General features: G+C 41.3%; 1 protein-coding gene across 1 annotated transcript in view; it reads right to left on the reverse strand.

Annotated features, from left to right (window-relative positions):
- The window catches only part of NLK (nemo like kinase), a 143120-nt gene that overhangs the window by 114166 nt on the left and 4975 nt on the right, over positions 1 to 23979 (reverse strand). The gene's annotated exons all lie outside the window — the stretch shown is intronic.

A 23979-nucleotide genomic window follows, 5' to 3' on the forward strand; every position in this document is an offset into this window, starting at 1 on the left:
CTAGCATGGGGAGGGGGAAATGGCCTAAGACCTGAGGTTCCCCACCCCCGTTCTAAGCAAAAATAAGAATAATTAACTCACTAATTTTGTTTGAAAAAATAAGAGATACTGAATAACTACTACAGTTGTGGAACATAAATGCAGAAACCCTCTAATAAGCCCCCCATGCTAGTTATCACTGTCCTTTTATATTTAAGACTAGGTTATGATAATGGAATAGTACAAGGTCCAATCTTTGGTGCAAGGGGGGGATTAGAAAAACTGTAACAGTCCAGAATTCTTTTTGTATTCAAAGGACTTCCTCGCACCTCAGCTTGAGAACTGTACTACTTGATGCATTTGTGATACAGCAATAAGGCAAGAGCATAACAATTCCAACACATAAACCCCAACATGGACTGGATGGGAGCTAACAAACTGAGGCTCAATCCAGACAAGACTGAGATGCTGCTCGTGGATGGTTTCTCTGACCAGGTGGTGGATATTTACCCTGTCCTGGATGGGGTTACACTCCCCCTAAAGGAGCGGGTTCGTAGTCTGGGAGTTTTCTTAGATCCTTCCCTGTCACTTGAGGCTCAAGTGGCCTCGGTGGCTCGGAACGCATTCTACCAACTTTGGTTGGTAGCCCAGCTACGTCCCTACCTGAGCAGAGGGGACCTTACATCAGTTGTACATGCTCCGGTAACCTCGCGATTAGACTACTGCAATGCGCTCTACGTTGGGCTGCCTTTGAAGACAGTTTGGAAGCTACAGCTTGTCCAAAATGCAACGGCCAGATTAATAACGAGGACCAAGCGGTCGGACACATAACACCTGTTCTGGCTCGCTTACATTGGCTGCCAATATGCTTCCGGGCCAGATTCAAAGTGTTGGTTTTAACCTATAAAGCCCTATATGGCACGGGACCACAATACCTGTCGGAACGCCTCTCCCGATATGAACCTGCCCGGACACTGCACTCTACATCGAAGGCCCTCCTCCGAGTCCCGACTCATAGAGAGGCTCGGAGGGTGATGACAAGAACTAGGGCCTTCTCAGTGATGGCCCCCGAACTCTGGAATAGTCTCCCCGTTGAGGTGAGTACGGCACCGATGCTGCTGTCTTTTCGGCGCCAGCTTAAGACCTGCCTCTTTTCTATGGCATTTTAATTTAAATTTTAAAAAATTATGTAATCTGATTTTTGCACTTTATACGTTTTTGTAATATTTATTATGCACTTTTTATGAGATGTATTTCGTATTTTCTGTTGTACACCGCCCAGAGAGCTATTGCTAGTCGGGCGGTATAAAAATCTAATAAATAAATAATAAATAAAACAGTGTGGGAGTTGTTCACAGTCCAGGGGCACCTGCCTAAGTAAATAGGCCACTGGCTCATAAAGGCCAGCTCATACCACGATATGGTCTGAAGGCACATGCGGTCACCACTTTGTTGAACCTCAGCAGGTCTGGGTCTGGTCAGTGTCTGGATGACAGACCACCTGAGAACCAATGATGAAAGAAAGGCGGGATATAAATACAATTAATTAAATAAATTAAGCCACTGAGTTACAAAGAAAAAAGATCAGCAACAACTAACCCAGAGAAACATGTAGTAAAGTAGTGACTGTGGCAATGGGACTTGCTAGCAATCTACTTTGATGTAGGGTGGGTCGCACTTGGGCCCACTCTCTCCATTCCCTCTCAAAGAGAAGGTCTCTTAAAGCCAGGGCTCTAAAACCGTATCTGTATCCATATGCTTTACCCAAATTTGTTAAAAGGGAGGAAAAGAGGCCTGCTTAAATAGTTCCATCAGAAAATGTGTTGTGGGGAGGGGGATAGCATGCACAAGCATAAAGTCAAAAGAAAAAAACACACATTTGAACTATAAATACCTCATGAAAAACTAATTTTGGTTCCCAATATAGTTACAAGCTGTTCAGCTATAACATTTGCAGAAGAGCTGAAACAAATATTGGATTTTGTCTCACTTCTGTGTGTACTGCCAACATGCAATTACATAGACACAAACAATATCAAGACCTGCAAATGCTGTACTAGAACAAAACAATCAGGTTAGTCATGAGACTGACCTGTACAACATTTTCTGAACAGTGACTCATCAAAATAAGACTTGTCTACAATTCCTGAAAAAAAATTGGGAGGCGGATGGAGAAGAGAGAGACAGATGGAGAAAGAGAAAGAAACAAGACCTTTCACATGGCTCACAATTCTTAATTGTTTAATGTTTGCACCAAAACATGTTTTGGCTGTTCATAGTATGACCTGACAGTAGCCAGCAAGGGCCTGTAGCATCACCTTCACATTGCTTCAATTAATCCAATAGCCTTTGTACATAAACATCCAAATACATTAGCATTGGTCATTTGAATATTTAAACCAGTTTGCAATTAATCAGGGCAGTAGAATTGCTAAGCACCTGCTGTCAGAGACCCTAGAAATCATGCAGCTGCTTATTCAGCCTTCTGCAGGACTAGTGCCTAAAACTGGCTCCTGATCTTTCTAAGATTAAGACATGCAGTGAAGACCTTCCCAACTTGCTGGGGAAGGTGTTTCTTTCACATACTGAAAGGCATTATGTACCTGATTTATTCAGCAATGCTTGGGGGAGGGCACTAAATTTCTGTACTGGAAACAGGCTTCTAATGTTCACTGAGTAGAAATTTGCACATAGGCAAGCACAGCTTTTCAGTTATGTCACATTTATGGTAAATGGGATTCTGATCTATCCTTTTATGTGATACCACTGAAAGTCAGAACTCCCAAGAAATTTAAACAGGGCATTCCTTGAATTCCAGGATAGCCTCATAAGAATGTGCCATGAATAATTCTTAAATAGCATAGCCATCTGAATTAGATTCAGTATACACTGCTTTATCATATGCTCATTGAGGCGCTGAACCATTTGCCTCAGGCACTCCCATGGTTTCCCTTCAAGCAACAGAGGGATCAAACTGACATATTCAGTTAGTCAGGAAATCACAGTTCATCTGCACTATATATATCAGACAAAAGTACCCGCTACATCATCATACAAACACAGATATGCTCTACAGACAGAAATTCAACACAACAATTTAGTTCTGAAGTAGTAGTCCATGAGTTTGTTGGCACACATTTAAGTAATGGCTGTACCAAGCTAAAGTTCAGTACTACCTGTAACTAAACCCATGAATTTATGAAGGCATCACAGCAAGCATCTGTCTTCAACCTTGAAGTATAAAATTCTTGGTAGGGCTGTGAGATGAAATATTCTTCAGAAAATTTGTGTTGCTTTTTTATGCAAAAAATGTAATTATAACTATATATAATGATTACAAATAAATATTGCTCCAAAGTAGCAATGTTTTATTTAAAAGATTTCTTATTCATTTTTATTTATTTATTATTTGATTTATATCCTGCCCTTCCTCCCAGCAGGAGCCCAGGGTGGCAAATGAAAGCACTAAAAACACTTTCAGTCTTTCATCATGGGTGGACTTAAGAGATGTGAAAGCATGGGGGGATGGAAAAATTAAGGGGAAAAACAGGGATTTTCCCATTTTTTCTGTTTTCCCCCAGGCCTTCACATCTCTAGATGGCTGCAACAATATAGCATACAATTATAACAAACAAAACCATTACAATTCTAAAACGAGTAAAACTATTCCAGATGGAACACAGCAGTTTAAATTCAACAAAAGGGATGGGTCTTTTACCTGAACTGTCAGAGGCTTTAGATACTATTACGATATTACTTTTTAAGTAGGGTTTTAGAATCTATGTGATGTCTGGAGGAATAGATACACACAAGTGTTTCGTTCAAAAACATCAGTTAATGTATACACTGCATACATCACTAATGCCTTGATTCAAAGAGACATTTCTGGGCCAAATGTGATAAGGAAAGAGGAAATCATCCTGCTCTAATAAACCAGTCTAAGTACATTATGTCTGGATCAATCGTTTTTACAGTATGGGTTGATTTCTTACATGAGTTGCCACAAATAGGTGAATACACACAAGTGAACAAGTAGAACTCTTAACTTCATATGGTTACTTGCCAGTCATATTTTTGTCCACAGTTGAAGGCACTTTTTTCTTCCATAAGATGTTGGTGTAATTAAGCAGCTAGAAGCATGCTGTTTTGAGTATGACCCAACTAGGTGCTCCTCTCAGCCTCATACTTTAGCCTAAAGCATACCTTCCAAGCATAAGAACCAAGGCTGTGGAGTCGGAAGCAATTTTGGGTGGAGTCAGAGTCAGTAGAAATGTACTGACTCCGACTTCAAAATAAAACTAATATTTTAATATTAATATTAATTTATTAATATTAATACATTAATATACACTTGCCATTTATGAAGGAGTCAGAGTCTGAGTCAGACAGTAGAAAAATTAATATACATTTGCTATTTATGAAGTAGTCAGAGTCAGACAGTAGAAAAATGGAGGAGTCGGAGTCGAAGGTTTGACATATCGACTCCACAGCCCTGATAGAACACAAGATGAAACAGAATTTAGGAAAACTACATCCTCTGCATTTGGGGACTTTCTGTTACATTTCTATCTCACCTTTCCTTCAAGGAGCTCAAGGAAGCTTATATGGTCACCTAAGACATTTTACCCTCATGACCACCCTGTGATGGAGGTTAGCTTCAGGGCAGAGTGAGGATTTGAATCTGGAACTCTCCAGTCTAGTCTGATGCTGTAATCAATATGCCAAACTTACTCTCCTATAAGCAACTACAAGGCTTTGAGGTACTCCACACAAATTCTTCACAATTATCTGGATTATTCAAGACAAACCTTGTAGAGTACAGATTATGTGAAGTAAGGTGGCCATTTTTTATAATGTTCACTTGTCCCCATTTCAAAAACTGGATTTTTGTTTTCAAGTTAGATCTGTTTTAGTATGTTCTGCCAAAGGATATACCTATTCTGACAGAGTGGCACTTACAGAATCATAAAACTGTATGGGATTGGGTGGGGATTTCTGAGTTATCTAATCCAACACCATGCTTGATGCAGGAAATCCAAAGTTTCAGCATCCCCCCATCAGATTGCTGTCCAGCCTCTCTGCATAAAGATCTCCAAGAGAAGGGGAGCCCACATCCCCTGTGAGTAATTGGTTCCACTGTCAGATTACTCTTTACCATCAAGAAGCTTTTCCTCATGTTCAGTCAAAATCTACCCTCCTGCAATTTAAGCCCATAAAATCTAGTTCTGCCTTTTGGGGCAGTAGAGAATAAGGCTTTGCCTAGATGTTTGAAAAGTGCTATCATGTTCCTTCCACATACCCAGCCAACATTTCTGCTCTCATCCCAATTTGTCCATATCCTTCATAATGTGTAGCAACCAGAACTGGACACACTACTCCAGATGATGTTGGACCAGTAGTGAATAAAGTAAAAGCTGATTTTCACTTTATAGTTTCCAAGTGTTAATGCAATCTAAAAATCACATTAGCCTTTTTTTTAGTCACACTGCAGTAGTGGTTCATGCTCAACATGCGACTGACCATAATCCCAATATGCTTTTCACATGTACTGATGCCAATCTAGGTATAAGTTACCTTTACATGTACACTTGATTCCCACCCCCATAAAGAACTTTCCATTTGTCTCTACTGAATTTCATTTTGCTAGTTTCAGTCTAGTACCTTGTACCCTAAGTACTCAAGAATTGAAATTCACCAGGAATTGCAAACCTTGTAAAGCAGATTCTACTTCCTTATAACAAAGAGTCAATTTATTCCAGTTTATTAATGATCTCAATGAAGGTGAAGATTTGGTTACTAAATATAACAATTTGGAAATATATCAGACTGTCTAAATAAAATAAAAATTGGACAGTGCATATTCTATAGTTGCCATTATGCTAGGACAAATCCTTGATCCTGACATTTAGTTTCTAGCCCTTGTGGTTTCACACACAGGATTAGCAAAGTCTCACAAATCACAAGGTTAGCCTTGGAGGACTTATAATGCTCACACACTGAACATCAGGGTGGTTTATAGCTTTGTGACCCCACCCAAATAGCCTGCAGAACCAAAGTTGTATAAAATAAGCAATTTGCTTGATTTATGCAGGTTACTTAATATGGGCCTGCTTCGCAAAGAATTTAGTTTTCCCCAGCACAGAAGACACACAAACCCTATCAAATCATTTTTCCCCACAGCAATAAGAAAACTATAACCTGAATTAGAGTTTGTTTTCAAAACTACTTTGACCAAAACAGGTCAAGCTGGTTACAAACTAGCAAACCAGTAATTGTGCTGTAACATTAGAGACAGTTTTGTATTCTCATTTTTACTATATTAGAAAATAGACCAAAAATGTTAAACAGGTAATTTGTAACATTGTTTAAAAAAAATATCCCCAACAGTAATATAAAATGGCATGTGACAACTTCAAAAAAGGCTCCAAGAAAGATATCTGATTTGAGGCGATATACAATATTTTGGTCATCTGAACCAGAAAAGGGGAGCAAACTGAACCCAAACAAGAACCAATCTGACATATTTTTCTATTACACCTGACTATGGAGGCAGAGCATAGCCATAATGACTAGTAGCCATTGATAGCCTTATCCTCCATGAATTTGCTAAACCTCTTTTAAAACTATAAAACTGGTAGCCATCACTGCCTCTTGTGGGAGCAAATTCCATAGTTAAACTATCCACTGTATGAAGTAGTACTTTTTTTTGTCTGTCCTGAATCTTCCAACAATCAGCTTTATTGGATGTCCATGAGATCTAGTGTTATCATGGAGGAAAACTTATCCACTTTCTTTGTGCCATGTATAATTTTATACACTTCTATCATTCACCTCTTTCTCACCTTTTCTCTAAACTAAAAAGCCCCAAATGATGCAACCTGTCCTCATAGGGGAGTCGCTCCATCCCCTTGATTATTTTGGTTGCCCTTTTTTGAAACTTTTCCAGCATTACAATATCCTTTTTGAGGTGGGGCGACCAGGACTGTACACAGGGATGACCATGCCCGCTGTTTTTCTCCATTCCACTAGGTTTCATTTATGCTTACAATATCAATGCTGTCCTCTAAAACCCAGCACTCCAGTTCTCCCATCTTGGCTCGGAGGCTTCTAGCATTAGTGTATAAATACTTGTATACAGTGTCTCTCTTCATGTGTCTTTGGCACTTTTGGTTTGGCCTGTAGCACTTTGGCCTCACTGAATTGCTATCCTGTGCCTCTGCACCCACAATGCCTAGTTCTAGGCCTACCCCAATTAAATTGTCATCATTTTTATGTATTTATCACAGAGGGGAGATTTGTTTTGTACAAGACCCTCCTTAACTCCTGTAGGCTTTCCCCACTCAATCAGTTTACAAGCTGCACTGCCACCTTTCTGATTTTAAGTGCCAACAGTGTGGTCCCATCCCAGTTCAAGTGGTGCCCGTCCCTTCTGTACAAGCCCAGCTTGCTCCAAAATGTTCCCCAATGCCTAACAAATCCAAACCTCTCTTCCCGACACCATCGCCTCATCCACATATTGAGGCTACAAAGCTGTACTATTTAGTTGGCCCTACACATGGAACCAGTAGCATTTCAGAGAAAGCTATCTTGGAGGTCCTGGCTTTCAGCATCCTACCTATCCACCTAAATTTTGCTTCCAAGACATCGTGGCTGCATTACCCCATGTCACTGGTGCCAACGTGCACCACAAACACCGATTCCTCCCCAGCACTATCTATCAAGCTACAGTATCTAGATGACAGGCAATATCTGTAAACTTCGCACCAGGCAGACAAATTATCCTACACACACACAGAAGAAGAGGATTTCTGCTCATTCCTCACGGAATGTGTCCTTTTTAAGGGACCGTTTCCCTCTTCCTCACATAGACACTTTCCTTCCTCGAGGCCCTCAGTCTCCATGAAAGCAGGAGAGCTATTCTGGAAGTGGGACACAGCTACAATGTCCACAAAAGCCTCCTCCACACACCTCTCTGCTTCTCTCAGCTTCTCCAGGTCAGCCACCTTGGCCTCAAGGAAACAAACCTGTTCCCTGCACCCTGGAGCTCATTGCACCGAGGGTACATCCACAACTTCTCTCCAACAGGCAGATAGTCATATGTGTTATAGTTAGTGCAAAGCACTGGAAAGCCCCCACACTCCTGCTGGCTTCCTACATGCATAGTTCTTTTTCTAGTTTATTGAGTTAATTTATTGAAAGCTTGGGTTTTCTTTAGGTCAAGCAACAGACAGGCAGAGTGTGATATCCTGACCTCCTTGCCCTGCTGCCGAACTTGCTCTGCTGCTCAACTTGCCTTGACAATTTGTCAGCTCATGGAGCAGGCTCTCGCTAGGCTGTTCTAAATGTATATGTGTGGCTAGTTCCTCCCAGGTGCTACTGCCAGCCAATGAGTTCAGGGGATGTGCCTTAAATTCATGCTCTCAGTCAGTTTACCCCCCCCCCGGATGGGGAGTAAACAATGGAAAGTGAACAAAGGTAGTTGATTCAAGAAGCAGCTGGACAGCCACCCCTTGGATATGCTTTAAGTTGGATTCCTGCATTGGGGGGGGGGGGCTCAATGGCCTTATAGGCCCCTTCCGACTGTACTATTCTATGATTTAGTTAGGCTGGTGGCTCAACAGTCAACTGGGGATTTACTCCTTGGGGATTAACTCAGCCTTCCTTCCTGAGAAAGGCATATTTAAAATTTTTACTGATGATACTAGCTTTTACTTTATTTTTATTTTATTTGCTGACAACAATACACTTTTAAAAGTGCAGTTTCCCCTATAGCTTTAAGTGGTGCCTTGCACTCTAGCCTGGACAAACTTTTATTTATTTATTCATTTTGCTCCCAGGGCAGCAAACAAAACACTAAAAACACTTTAAAATATCTTTAAAAAACAAAAGACTAAAACATATTAAAACAAAACAAGATAAAAATATCTTTAAAAAACAACTTTTAAAAAATAATAAAACTCAGTTCCAGAACAGACACAGACTGGGATAAGGTCTCTACTTAAAAGGCTTGTCGATAGTGGAAGGTCTTCAGTAGGCACCAAAAAGATAACCAAGGTGGTGCCTGTCTAATATTTAGTACAGAGCAGACCTCCTGATAAGATGCTATTTGCAGGAGGCCCTCTCCTGAAGAGTGGGGTGATTGACTGGGTATATAAGGGGTAAGACAATCTGCATAGGTCTTTGTACATTAAAACCAGAACCTTGAACTTAGCCTGGTAGTAAAAAGGCAAACAGTGCAATTCTTTCAGCAGCGGTGTAACATGTCGGTACCCTGCCCCAATGAGCAGTTGCACTGCTGCATTTTGTAGGAGCTGCAGCTTCTGGACCAACCTCAAGGGTAGGCCCACATAGATCACATTACAGAAATCCAGCCAGGTGATTACCACTGCATGGACAACAGTAGTCAGGCTATCTCAGACCAGAAACAGCAGCAGCTTTCTTACCAGCCAAAGCTGGTAAAAGGCACTCCTAGCCACTGAGGTCACCTGGGCCTCTAAGGACAAAGATGGATCCAGGAGCACCCCCAGACTACGAATCTGCTCTTTCAGAAAGAGCACAACCCCATCCAAAGCAGCCAATTGATCAATTATCCAATCTCGGGAACCATCAACCTACAGCGCCTCCATCTTGTTAGGATTCAGACTAGCCTTTGATGTTGTTTTTGTGGGCCTTCAAGTCGACTACGACTTATGGCGACCCTATGAATCAGCAATCTCCAACAGCATCTGTCAGACTAGCCTTTAGCTGCTTTTAATCTAAACAGAAAGCTGAAATTTTCAGTTGACACTTTCAACAGCCTAAAAACCTACAAGAGCCTAACCTTTTCTTAAGCTAGGAAAGCAGAGCGGGGTTGGGGGTTAAGGAAGGCTAAGCCTACCCTTATTAACACTAAGTTGACTCTTCCACTAAGCTGAACTACTGGTGGAGTTTCCTTTTTATCCCTTCTCCAGAATTGGAGTTTAGCCTAGTTTACTGTGTTCTGTGCTAAAACAGTGTTGCAAACAAGGTTTCTATAGGCTTATCCCTAGAATGTTATTTCAGGATTTGGCCCCCAGCATACAGTGACCTTACAATGCCCTTTAATTAAAAACGAAAATGGGTTTTACTTACCCTCTTCTCACTTTGTCAGCTGGGGCAAGGTCTTCATCAGCTGGGAGCTCCCTCTAGCTCTTGGAGCAGGCTCCTTCACTAGACTGTTTTAAGTTTATAATTTTTCATCATTCGTGTAACTAAGCTAAAAGCAACAAAAAAGCTTTCTGGTACATCCATAGTAAAAGTCAGAGAAAAGAAATGGTGGCACAGCTACTCAACGAAGAAGGCAAAATGATAACAGATGACAAAGAAAAGGCAGAAGACCTCAATTCCTACTTTGGCTCAGTCTTCTCCCCCCCAAAAAGGGTCTATGACCCTCCTGGGAAACATGAAGTAGAAGGGGCAGGATTGGAGCTTGAGCTTGACAGACAAACGGTTAAGGAATATCTAATCACTTTGAATGAGTTCAAATCGGCACGGCCCGATAAACTGCATAAACTGTATTAAAGGAACTGGCTGAAGAACTCTCAGAACAGCTTTCTATTATCTTTGCAGAATCATGGGGGACTGGTGAAGTGCCGGATGACTGGAGAGCTAATGTTGTCCCCATCTTCAAAAAGGGCAAGAAGGAGGAATCGGGGAACTACAGACCATTCAGCCTAACATCAATCCCTGGAAAAACTCTGGAGCAGATTATAAAGCAGTCAGTCTGTAAGCACCTTGAAAACAATGCTTTGATTTGGATTCCTGCACTGAGCAGGGGGTTGGACTTGATGGCCTTATAGGACCCTTCCAACTCTACTATTCTATGATTCTAAGCCTGCATCTCCTTTGTGCACTTGTTTATACTTTGCACATTTTCCTTTTTTTGCCCCGGGAAGGAATTTCTTCAAAATATTCCCAGACAGAGTCTCTCTTACTCCCAGAAGCCATGACAGTTCATCTGTGACAAAAGTGTGGGGGAATTCAGGAACTGGAAGCTGTGTTCCTTTTTTCTTTCCAGGCCTCTCCTCTCTTCCTTTCTACTCTGCCTCCAACTGTCCTTTTCTATATTGTCTCTGTCCTAATTCTTTTGCCTTGTGTGGCCCAGCTCCATCACCATATAAGCTGAGAACAAGAACAATCCCATTCCCATCCAGCACATGTACAGCACATGTAACTGTAGTCAGAGAAACAGAAACTAAAAGTCCAGAACTTTCAAGAAGCAAGGGTTTGTAGTTAGGCTAGGCAGAGCCATTTGGTTGATAGGTAACTTAATGTATGCGAGTATGATAAGAGCCATTAATTCATTTTAATCAGACTGTAAGTGTAGGTTTAGCATGTTTGTAATAAGATGTAAGTGCATGAGAGATAAATTTTATAAAAAAAATTTTTTTAAAGTCACTGATTTTTATCCACCCTGGGGTGGTGCAGCATGCTTGCAAATCATTAGTTATGAATGCAGCATTTTTGAATTTGATGTCTTTGTTTTCACTTTTGTTTCTGCAATACAGTCCTTTTTAATACATTTACTGTGATCTTCCTGATGCACTTGAAATAGATGCCCTTTTCAATCCCATGTACACTTCCTGTTGTATCAGGTTTTGTTATCATTTCATTGCTCAGTTCCCAGTTGCAGCAGCCAGCCTTATCCTAAGGAATCAAAAGGGCAAGTGTATAGTACAAGTTCACCCCCCACCTCCTTTTTGCTTACACTCTTGCTGCCACACCTGCCTTGCTTTTCTCAAGTCTATTTCTTCCTAGTACTATACGTTACATAGAAAACTGCTTCACATAAAACGGCTCAACCACAGGGCAAGGAACTAGATGCCTGGCAAACCTACTAGAGCATTAAATAAGGCTGTAGAGTTTTCTGTACTCTGGGATTTTATCTCTAGAATCAACACTATTATGATGGAACAAAATACAGAGTTCTAGTTCCCAGCAAGACTTTGTATCTCTCAGACATTCCAGTTCAATGATATTTTCTAAAATACATCTACGCTGTATGTTGCTTCAAGGGCTGTGACTGTTGAGAGAAAGAAGACAAGATCAAGAAGCTGCTTCTTCCCCCAAAGCACACTGGGCTCAGGGGGCACAACCTGCACCAGGAAACTGTAGGCTTAAGCTCTGGAACAGCAGTTCTCAAACTCCCGCCTCCTCCCAACATTCCTGGGAGCCTTGGCAGACTGCTTAATAACTGTTTTGTGTTTTACAAATAAAAACATGTACATAACTCATTTATCAACATTTTTCCTTTCAGCGCCAGCTTCATCATCAACAAAACAAGCACGTTATGAAAATCAAAGGTTCTAGGCCAGCCTTTCCCAACTAGTTGGCCACCAGATGTTGTTGGACCACAACTCCCATCAGCCTCAGCCAGCATTGCCAATGGTCAGAAAAGATGGGAATTGTGGTCAAACATCTGGTGGCCCACTAGTTGGGAAACGCTGTTCTAGGCCTTGTTAGCATGCTCAAATCTAGCCCTGGTCAAAATCAACTGCAGGGCCAAACATACTCTCAACTGTTCTGCAACCTTACCATAGACCACACAAATGGAACTCATGGGCCACAGTATGAGAACCTCTACTCAGGTTCTGAACTATGCTCTACACAGAACCATGTATCCAGCTAAGTTTTACCCAGAATAGACCCACTGAAATTAATGGACCCAAATTATCCAAGTCCATTAATTTTAATGGATCTACTCTGAGCGTGACTAATACTGTACACAATCCTGTGCATGCCCACAAGGAAACCACAAACAAAGACCACTCTTCAGTCTCAGCAGGTTCCACATGCAAATCTTCGACCCTAGAAGACACCAAAAGATTCCCTCAAAGATTCCCTCAGTGCATGCATGACGTCCATTCTAGAGGACCATACTCAAGTCAGGGAATACACACTGCCAGAGTTCTTCCTATAGACAGCTACCTTGATGGATACAACAATGGACATGTTTTAACTCACTGTTCTAGAAATGCCTTGAAATTTCAAACCCAGAAAAAATGACTCCAACTTACTAAGATCTAATCTTGAACTGCATGCTCCTGAGAATGCAGTTTCAACTGCCTTCACCCATCATTCCTAGGGAATAAATGGATCTCTTTATATTGGTCAAAGAGCAGCACATATAAAAAGCAAACCAAAACAGTATAAAATACAGTACAGGCATACCCCGCTTTAACATACGCAATGGGACCGGAGCGTGTATGTAAAGTGAAAATGTACTTAAAGTGAAGCACTACTTTTTTTCCCACTTATTGATGCATGTACTGCACTGCAATCGTCATATATGAGCATAACTGATGTAAATAACGCATTTATAACTAAAATAAACATAAAATAAAATAAAGTAAGTTTACCTTTAATGTCAGTTGGAAGATGCGAAATGGATGAACGAAAATTTACATGTATTGCAGGAAGGATGAAGGAGAGGGCATATCTTCTACTTCGTAAGTCGAGTCATCAAGGGCTAGACGCTTTCTTGCTGGCGACTTGGATGGACTACCTGAAGTAGGAGTAGGGCATGGGGCTGATGTCGATGCTAGAGATGGATCAGTGGATGTTGATGGTCTGGGAGATTGACTGGGTGCTGCTGCTGGCCTTTTGAGAAAGTAGGTGTCTATGGAGGTTTGAACTGTAGCTCTTTTCTTTTCCCTGTAGATTTCTTTGTAACAGGCATAAGCCCCCAAAATGTTTGCATTGACTTTGGAACTTCTTTCAAAATCCCTATCATGCTTTTCAAAAACAGCCATGGGACTATCAAGATGACGGAAAGCTTCCAAGAGAACTTTTGAAGTTAGGCCTTCAGGCTGTTCCATGGTCTCATCCTCATCCAGCACATTTTCTTCCTCTCTCTCCTCTTCAAGTTCAAGATCTTCATTGCTGAGGCGTTCAGTATGGGACGCCATAAGTTCAGCAACATCTTCTGCCTCCACGTCCAGCTCTAACTGCCTTGCCATCTCTACAATATTTTCAGTAACATCAGCTACAGGATCTTCAAAGGCTTCGACATCATCAAATAACTGTGGGCATAATTTTTTCCAGGCCCCTTTCATTGTTGTTTCCTTGATGTCATTCCAAGCATCTCTTATAGTTTTGACGCGATCCAAGATGTTGTCGCTTTTCCAGAATTTCTTTAGGACTTCTTGCCCTGTCCCCTCTTCATTTTCTATTGCTGAAATACACTTGCTGAAGGTTCTTTTCAAGTAGTTCAACTTGAAGGTGGCTATGACACATTGATCCATAGGCTGCAGGAGTGAGGTGGTATTCGGTGGTAGGAATTCCACTCGAATGTTAGGGTTCAGTTCATCTAATGTCCAAGGGTGGCCAGGAGCATTGTCTACAAGGAGCAAAATTTTAAAAGGGATATTGTTGTCCCTGCAATAGGCTTTCACCTCTGGTATAAAGCAGGTGTCAAACCAATCTTCGAAAACGGCTGCAGTCACCCATGCTTTTCTATTAGACCTCCAATGCACTGGAAGTCTAGTTTTAACATAGTTCTTTAAAGGTTCATAGTTCTAGGGTTTTCCCAACAATAAATTAGCATAGGCTTTAGTTTCAAGGTACCAGAGGCATTGCCACCTAACAGAAGGGTTATTCTTCTTTAGCTGGCTTGTAGCCTGGCATTGTTTTCTCCTCTCTGGCGATGAAGGTTCTTGCAGGCATCTTTTTCCAGAACAGCCCAGTCTTATCCACATTAAAAATTTGTTCTTTGGAGTAGCCTCCCTCTTCAATAATTTTGGCAAGGTTGCGTGGATAGCTTTCTGCAGCCTCAGTATTTGCAGCAGCTGCCTCTCCTTGCACTCTGAAGTTATGTAGGTTAGACCTCTTCTTGAACCTGTCAAACCATCCACGGCTTGCAACAAATTCGGCATCCTTCGCTGCCTCACCTTTCTTAGCCTTCAGGTCATGGAATAAGCTTAAGGCCTTACTTTGAATAATTGCCTGGCTTACAGGAACCTGGCGTGCAGTCTGATTTTCTGTCCAAAGTATTAAGAGTCTTTCTATATCTGCAACAAAGCTATCCTTTTCTAATTTTTGTTGTGTTCACTGGCGTAGCACTCTTAACTTCCACAATAATTTTTTCTTTGATCCTCATGACTGTGCTAACTGTTGTTCGAGTGAAGCCTAGCCTTCGGCCTATCTCAGCTTGAGAAACACCTTCATCAGACAGTTTAATCATTTTAAGCTTCATATCTAAGGTGATAGATTTACAGCTTTTGTTTGTATCTGCCATTATGTACTGTACTGTAATACTGTACAGTACTGTACAGTACTGAAGGTAAGGGAAAACAATACTGTACCAATACACACACACACCCCACACACGCTATTGGGAGTCACAAGCCAGCAGTGGCAAAAGCCAGAACTAATGATAGGCAGAGACAGAGAGAAAAAGCAGGAAAGGAAGATGGGACAATGGAGAGGTATAAAATGGGACAATGGAGAGGTATAAAATGAAATCAGGGTGATCTAAAGATTTTTTTATTTTTTATTTTTTTATCACAAACAATTACAGTAAAGCAGATGGGACAATGGAGAGGGAGAGGTATAAAATGAAAGGGGGATCTAAAGAGCACGAGGTGCCACACACACACACACACTGCCGCCACCGACCTAGGCTGGGGCAGGCAGAGCTCCGATCGCTCTTTACAGTACTGTAAATTAAAGTACAGTGCTGTACTTAAAAGTAAAATAAAATGTAAATGATTACAGTCTCCAAGGCAGCAGCCGCTCAGATTGCTAGACTGCTAAGACGACGACACTCCGCAACGCATGTGACACGTGGAACGCAAGTTCCATCAGTGTCCGTTATTGCAAAGCGCGTACTTTAAAGTGGGGTATGGTGGAGTATGGAGCATGCACGTTATAGCGAGGCGACGTTAAGTGAAATGACGTTAAGCGGCGTATGCCTGTACAATGAAGAAGGTGAAGGTGTCCCCGCACTTATAGTGCGAGTCATTTCCGACTCTTAGGGTGCCGTCTTGCGACGTTTACAAGGCAGACCGTATATATGGGGTGGGATTGCCAGTTCCTTCCCCGGCCTTTCTTTACCCCCCAGCATATGCTGGGTACTCATTTTACCGACCACGGATGGATGGAAGGCTGAGTGGACCTCAACCCCTTTTACCGGAGATTCGACTTCCTCCTTCCGTTGGAATCGAACTCTGGCCGTGAGCACAGCTTCGGCTGCGTTACCACCGCTTACCACTCTGCGCCACGGAGGATCCTGTACAATACTAGAGCATAAAAACAGTCAGACCCCAATATAGAAACTTTGGTAAAACGTTAAAAAATAATATTCCATCTACAGAAAGGATAACTTCTCTAGAAAGCTCTTCAGGAGGTGTTTGGTTCCAGTAAATTTTATTTATCTATATTTATTTATTAAATTTATTAGTCGCCCATCTGGCTGGTTGTCCAGCCGCTCTGGGCGACGTACAAGATTAAAAACAAAAACAAAAACAAAAAAACAATACATTAAAACGTTAAAATTTAAAACCATAACCGTAAAAACCTAACCCACCCCAAAAGCCTGCCTGAAGAGCCAGGTCTTCAAGGCCCGGCGGAAGCTCATCATAGAAGGGGATTGATTCCATAAAGGAAGCCACAGACCTGAAAGGTGCAAAGAAATATGATAAGACAAGAAAAAGAACTCTGGGATATCCACATATTCATTTGTGGTACCTGGTTCTTCCTGTAGGTGGGTTTTGTTTTTGTATAAAAATCTGTGTAACCAAAAAATTAAAAAACAGAGATATAGTGCTTAGTACCTCTTCTACAAGCACCCAAAGTCTCTGCTCATGCAACTGGTACCCTTGCTATGATCCACTTTTTTCTTGTTGTAGATAAGTGCAGATTGAAGGTGAAACTCCATGCTTGGATGCCTTACCCAAAGCTTGGACAATGCGACTGTCTTTTCTGATTAGCAGCCAGACAAGGGCAAGCACATCCTACAAGTGTTGAATCTTGGTTAGCTATATATACAGCAATTTAGAAGGGGGAGCAAGATGCAACTATCTAATTCTTTTTTCCTAATTTAGTCAAAAGTCTTTGCTTTTTATTCAGGTAGATGGTTTCATACACTAAAAATTACCACCACCACACACCTGGAACCTACTTTATTATTAACGTTACCCGACATTTTAAAGCTAACCATAAATCAGTCTCATAACGTAAGCCTTTACAAGGCAAGTACCCATTAATGATCACCACACCAACATCATATGGGAATTTTATGTTACTAGTAAGAAAACAGGAATTATCTGCTTACATTAAATTAATTCTAGTATTTTGTTTATAAGCCACTTGTAAGGCTAGGGTCCTACTGTTCACTAGTTGACCTCTCAAAGACTATTTACATATTAACTAATGCAGGCTTGATAACCCACCAAATCTTATCATCTGTCCTTGCCCAAGCATGTTTCTTGCAAATAGTATTAGGGGAGGGACTGTAGCTCAATAGTAGAGCGCATGCTTTGCATGCAGAAGGTCACAAATTCAATCCCCAACATGTCCAGTTAAAAGGGTCAGGTAGGAGGTAAGTGAAAAGACCTCTGTCTGCCTGAGACCCTGGAGAGCCTCTGCCAGTCAGGCCCCTTAGTGTAGTGGCAAATTCAGAAGTGCAGGGTCCCTTCATGATAGTCACAACCATGTGTTTTAAATTGTTTTTAAAATTTGTGTTTTAAATTGTATATTTGTTTTAATGTTTTTGATTGCTGTAAACCGCCCAGAGAGCTTCGGCTATGGGGCGGTATACAAGTGCAATCAATCAATCAATCAATGCCCTCTCTCATCCTTCCCCCCCCGCTGCAAATGAGATCTTTGTTAATGCAGACATCCCTATGAGCCAATAAGCATGAAAGGGCAGTATGTTAGCTGCTAAGATCAGTCTTCTCAGTGGCTGACTCACCTCTTTTCACTCTGATTGGCTCCAAATGAGCAGGAAAGAGCAAGTTAGAAGACTCTTCTCAGTGGCTAACAAACTCTCCTTTCATGCTGATTGGCTCATAGGATGCTGGAGGCATAGGGATTCTGCTGGGACCCTGCTCCAGAAATATGAGTCTAAGACCCCCTGAGTCCTTGGACGACTATACCCCTGGTCAGGCCAGACAAAGCTAGACTAGATGGACCAATAGTCTAGCCTGATATAAGGCAGCTTGCTATGTCCTTAAATTAAAGCAAAGTTCAGCTAGTTCTTTAACTGCTCTATCTATCATGGAATCCGCCCTTACTATGATATTATCTCTATTCTTTCATTTTGCAACTTAGTCAATTAGAAGTTTACCCAGGCCCTTGTATTGATGTGTCTTGGCTACAAACTTTGCAATTCATCATTTCAAAACTATGCTGACTTTTTCAAATGCCAGATCAGAGTGCAGTTGTCTACTAGAAACTCAGTACTGAAAGTACTTCATGTTCTACAGAGCATCAGCTATGTCTTTTGACCAAGAATACATTACTGTTACTCAACACAGAAAACTGAGTTGTATCAAACTACACTGTACTCAGAGTAGACCTGTTAGTCATGTCCATTAATTTCTATGGGTCTACTCTGTGTAGGACTAGGATTGTATACAACTCAATGTCTTGTGCACAATGCTTACAATCTGTTTTCCCAAGAGAGAGCAGGTCACAGACTCTCTTAAGCACAGACACTGGTTCTTCTTCAGCCCAGAGTTCCTTGCAGTTGCAGTTGTATGTGAGTATTTCAGTAGTACTATCAGTATTTCTCCCCCACCAAACTGTTGAGGATCTTTCTCAAGAGTGGGAGCACTTTAGAGAGCTTTTGAAAAATATGTTCTCCATCGTCCAGATACCGTAGCTCAGTGGTAGAGTATCTGCTCTGCATGCAGATGGTCCCAGGTTCTATCCTTGGCATCTTCAGGTAGGGCTAGGGAAAGCTCCTGCCTAAAACCCTGGAGAGCTGCTACCAGTCAGTCTAGACAATACTGAGCTCCGACTCATTATAAGGCAGCTTCCTGTGTTCCCATGACTGCTTTGGTTAGAGTCCAGGATTTACAAGAACATGGCATTCAGGGAAAGCTAACAATGACAATTTAAAAAGCCAGCAGCATGAGCTCTCAACTTCACTTTAAGCAAGCAACTCAGATTTAAGATTCCCAGCCAATTAAACAAAAGCCTTAGTCTGGCAATTTGATGGAGACCTTAACTACAGTACTGTTAAATTAGGGAAGTTCCCCTTGTTTCACCAAGCTTTTATAAATCCAAAGGCTGGTAAATTAACACAAACCTGCATGCATGTGGCCAGTTTATTCTGAACCACACAAAATGTGATTGGTTTATAATGCTGTTATTCCAATGGGATTTCTTACTGCCTAAACAATTGAACCATTGCCTCAAAATTCACATGCGGCCAAAAGTGAGATGATATTTGTCAGCAATAGCCAACTTATCCTGCAAAGCCAAGCAGAAAGAGCAAAAAAACACAATAGCAACAATAGCAAGTGCAGACTATGTATGAAAGTCTGCCAAGACATCATGCTTCAACAGCTTATGGCTGATGAACTACATCAGTGAACTGGAAAAATAGAAGTCAGCCTGCATCAAAGGATCCTATGAACTATGATCAACTACAACCTGAAAGGTTACAATGGGAACACCAACACTAAGACTGTGTTATTCTACTCTGGGAGCATATAATGTAGGTTTCAAAATTATCCAAAAATCCCTCAATGTTTATAAACACAAAAGTGGTTGTGGGAGGGGCATTCCCTCTCTAGTTTTGTTTTCCACTTCCCCCCAACAGGCAGCAAAAGGGAAGAAGTAGAGGAAGAATACAATTTTCATCAGATTGAGGGTCATGGCCATTCTTAATAGCACTGTAAGCATTCAGAGAGAAAAACAGAAAGGAGTAGAAAAAGAGGAAGGCCAAACAAGAGATGGATTGATTCCATAAAGGAAGCCATAGATCTGAACTTACAAGATCTGAACATTTAAAAAATTCACTGCATCAACTCAGACATCTTTTATGGGCTTTCAGTCTTCCATGGCTTACTTTAAAAGCTATGCCACACATCTTTGTTAGACACACAAAACTTGCTCTAAACTAAACCCAAGCATAACCACCAGTTCTCAAAGAGGTGGTAAATCTGTGGCTGCGCTTTACTACTTCAGACTAGAAGAGAGTACTCCAATGACTGAATCCTCCTCTACTAAAAGAGAGAGGCAGAGTTCATTGATATAGAAACCTAAGTGTTAGGCAGAAGAGTTTCTAGCCTAGCCTTTTTCCAGTATGTTATTTTCCCAACATATATGAGCCTCCACTTGCAGGCTGATGTTGTCAAGCTCAGACACAGATTTTATTCTCAGTAAGAACTAGGCCTTTAAAAAGTTCACTTTTCAAGTATTGGCTGTTCTAAGAAAGTAAACACCACTGTGTTAACTTAATATGGGACAGAAGACCAGCCCTCTGGATTTGAAATATTTAACTGAAAGTTGAACTAAGACTGAAACCCTACATAACTAAATAGGAATTCACTAATACGCAAACAAACCTTGCAGTTTAAGAACGTACCAACAGACAACAGATATTTCTATCCAACTTTAAACAGCAGGGAAATTGGGCAGCTATAGTGAATGCAAAAGCCAGTGTGGTGTAGTGGTTAAGGTGTTGGACTACGACCTAGGAGACCAGGGTTCGAATCCCCACATAGCCATGAAGCTCACTGGGTGACCTTGGGCCAGTCACTGCCTCTCAGCCTCATGAAATCCCTATTCATAGGGTCACCATAAGTTGGAATCGACTTGAAGGCAGTACATTTACATTTTATAGTGAATGCACCTGGGGAGCAGGATACCTGACCTCCTCTCTGAGATATCAGATTGCCCTGCAAATTTGGAAAAGCCTTTTTATTGGTTAATGAGCAGGGGGTTGGACTCGATGGCCTTATAGGCCCCTTCCAACTCTACTATTCTATGATTCTATGTCATATGATGGTGAAGACAGCCTGTTGTGTTTCAAACTGGAGGTTATGTTCTATTTCTATTTTGGGTGCATTAACAGTTGAATCTGAAACTGCAGGTTGATGTAAAATCAGACTGATTACAATATGTTGCTACTTACGCAATGAATCTAGGTATTGGAAAAAACAAACTTGGCCTGCCCAAGATGCATGTTTTCAGCGTGCTATGCTTAAACCACTCCACTTAAGGAACAGTGGGCATGGTCAATTAAAAACAGAACACACCTACAAATTTGCTAGAATATATTTCACCTCCCACTGTTGTATTTTGTACAAACTGAGACACTCCTCATGTCCACTGGAGACTATTCTGCAGAATAGTCAGTGCCATTATTCCACAATTGTTTTGAGTTTTCTTAGTGTAAATTATGCAAAGTGTTGCCATACTTCACATATTCACAGAAACAGAAGCAAAATAAAATTATTTGCTATAAGAAACTTCACTAAAATTGCAAAATAATTCAAACATATATAAAGTGACTATCTGAACTGTATCAACTGTTATAATATGGTTGCTTCCTCCCTGCTAAAACAAGATCAGCATAGCACATATCTTGTTTGTTATTTGGGCTGATTGCAGGTGTTGCCACCACTTGCCATACACTCAGAGGCACGTTACCAAATTCTTCCAAGCTACACAGGAAGTGGGTTGGATTGTGAAAGATTAACCCAAATTATGCTTGCATTTTTCCAAATTTATAGGGCGATACAATATCTCAGAGAGGAGGTCAGGTCCCTGCTCCCCTGGTGCATTCACTATAGCTGCCCAATTTCCCTGCTTTTTAAAGTTAGATAGAGATATCTGTTGGCTGTAGGTACGTTCTTAACCCACAAGGGTTTTTTTACCTATTAGTGAATTTCTCTGCTTTTTAATCCGGGAGGTAAGAAATGGGATCCTGTGCAAGTTTGCTGAGAATGGATTGATCATTTGCATGCTTACTGAGTTCAGTGGGATTTACTCCCATGCAATCAAGCTTAGAATAGGCAAAAGAGGGAGAGAGAGAGAGAGCTGGAGTGGGCAGGGGAGGAGGAAGAATGAAGGAGAGGGGAGGAAGAAGGAGAGGGAGAGAGGGAAGGCAGGTCTGATCATTTGCATGTTTATTCAGTTCAATGGGATTTACTCCCATGCAATCATGCTTATGATAGGCAAAACTGACCATGGGGGAGGAGAAGGGGGGGAGGGGAGGAGGAGGGGGGAATAGAAGGGAGGAGGAGGGGAGAGCAGGTTTGATCATTTGCATGCTTTTTGTGTTCAGTGGGATTTACTCCTGTACCATCATGCTTAGGATAGGTGAAACTTACCTGCGGGAAGGGCAGGGAAGGGGAAGGGGAGAGGAAGGAGGGGGAGGGGAGGAGATTGGGTGGGTGGGAATTGGGAAAGCCCCTTTCCATTCCAAAAGGAAAACATTGTGAACAGTATCACAACAAATTATCTAATAAATAATAATAATATCATTGTTTTTCAGGGTTTCCCCCATCTTTTTGTTCTACAGGAGGCACATGTAGCCTCCCACCCAAATTTAAACCAAAGCTATCACTGGCCACATCCACACCAGAAATTTGTTCCACTTTAAGCAGTCATGGCATCCCCCAAAGAATCCTGGGAAGTATAGTTTGTGAATGGTGCTCAGAGTTGCTAGGAGATGCCATATTTCCCCTCACAGAGCTACAATTCCCAGAAGAGGAGCTGACAAACCACTCTGGCCACTGGAGCTCTGTCAGAGGAATAGGAGTCTCCTCTCAGCACCCTTCATAAGCTACACTTCCCAGGATGCTTTGGAGGAAGCCATGACTATTTAAAGTGGAATAAATGTCTGGCATGGGTGTGGCCCCCTGATTAGCCAAGCCAAACAGTTTGAGTCTGGCTTTTAAAACAGTGACAGATGGCTCTTACTGAGCATGCCCCTGCTTATAATTGACTCCAATGTTAAATTTGTTAAATTAACTAAAACTCAGCCAGTTTTTTAGTTTTAAACTGCAGAAGATGGCCAGAGTATGGGGCATATGAACATGGCTGATTTTTAATTAATTTCAACAAATTATGAGACCGCTGACAGAAAAAAGTCCAACAGGGGTCTGGATTTTTTCTCTCGTTTTACACTTTGAATTTTAGATTTTCGGAGTGTTTTGTATATCGCTATGAAAATTTAGAGGGTTGTTAAGCAAGCGTTTCTGAGTTCAGGACTATAAGTTTTGTACAGTTTTGTTTAGAAATGAGCTTATGGGAAGCAACAAAATGACATGGGGTATTTTCAATTTAACATTGCGGAATGCGAAAAATCCATGCCGGCTATAGTGTACAGCCACTCTTGTGGCTGCATAATATAGTCTCATTAAATTCAGTACTTCTGAGTAAACTTTCTTAGGGTCATGGCTGTAAATCATGTGGGGAGCCTCTGACCCTCCAGATGCTGCTAACTACAGTGCCAACAGCCCAGAAACCATGGCCTATGTAGCTGTAGTTCAGCAACATCCGGAGGGATAAAGGTTTGCCACACTTGCTGTGAATGAACAGCTGTAATTTTTATATCATTGTTTCTCTTATAAGAAAAGCTGCTTAATTTGGACTTTTTATTTTTGATGCTGTCATCATGAGCACATTGTTACTTACCCTAAATTTCCATCTTGCCAAAGCTACCTACATTAAAAATAACACAAACATCATTTTCAACAAAGAAAGCCAAAAAGTAAGCCACAGGCTGCAATACCTTGGAATACACTTCAATGAATTCAATGGGACTTCTGAATAGACATCTCTAGGATTTCATTGTTAAGATTCTTATTCACAGCATTTATTAAGCAGTCTTGCAATTAACTATAGACCAGGAAGAGGATGAACAGGTGTAACTCTTAATTTTATTCCTTCATTCTTATCCTTAATTATGGAAGTAGTAGAAGCAACACAGAAAATACACTTGACAAAATCAAATCATCAATTTGGACGCATTCATGAATTACAAAACAAAATGTTAATCCAAACCCTTTGCTATCCCTGCTT

Source organism: Rhineura floridana, chromosome 21, assembly GCF_030035675.1.
Source record: "Rhineura floridana isolate rRhiFlo1 chromosome 21, rRhiFlo1.hap2, whole genome shotgun sequence".
Classification (NCBI taxonomy): Eukaryota; Metazoa; Chordata; class Lepidosauria; order Squamata; family Rhineuridae; genus Rhineura; species Rhineura floridana.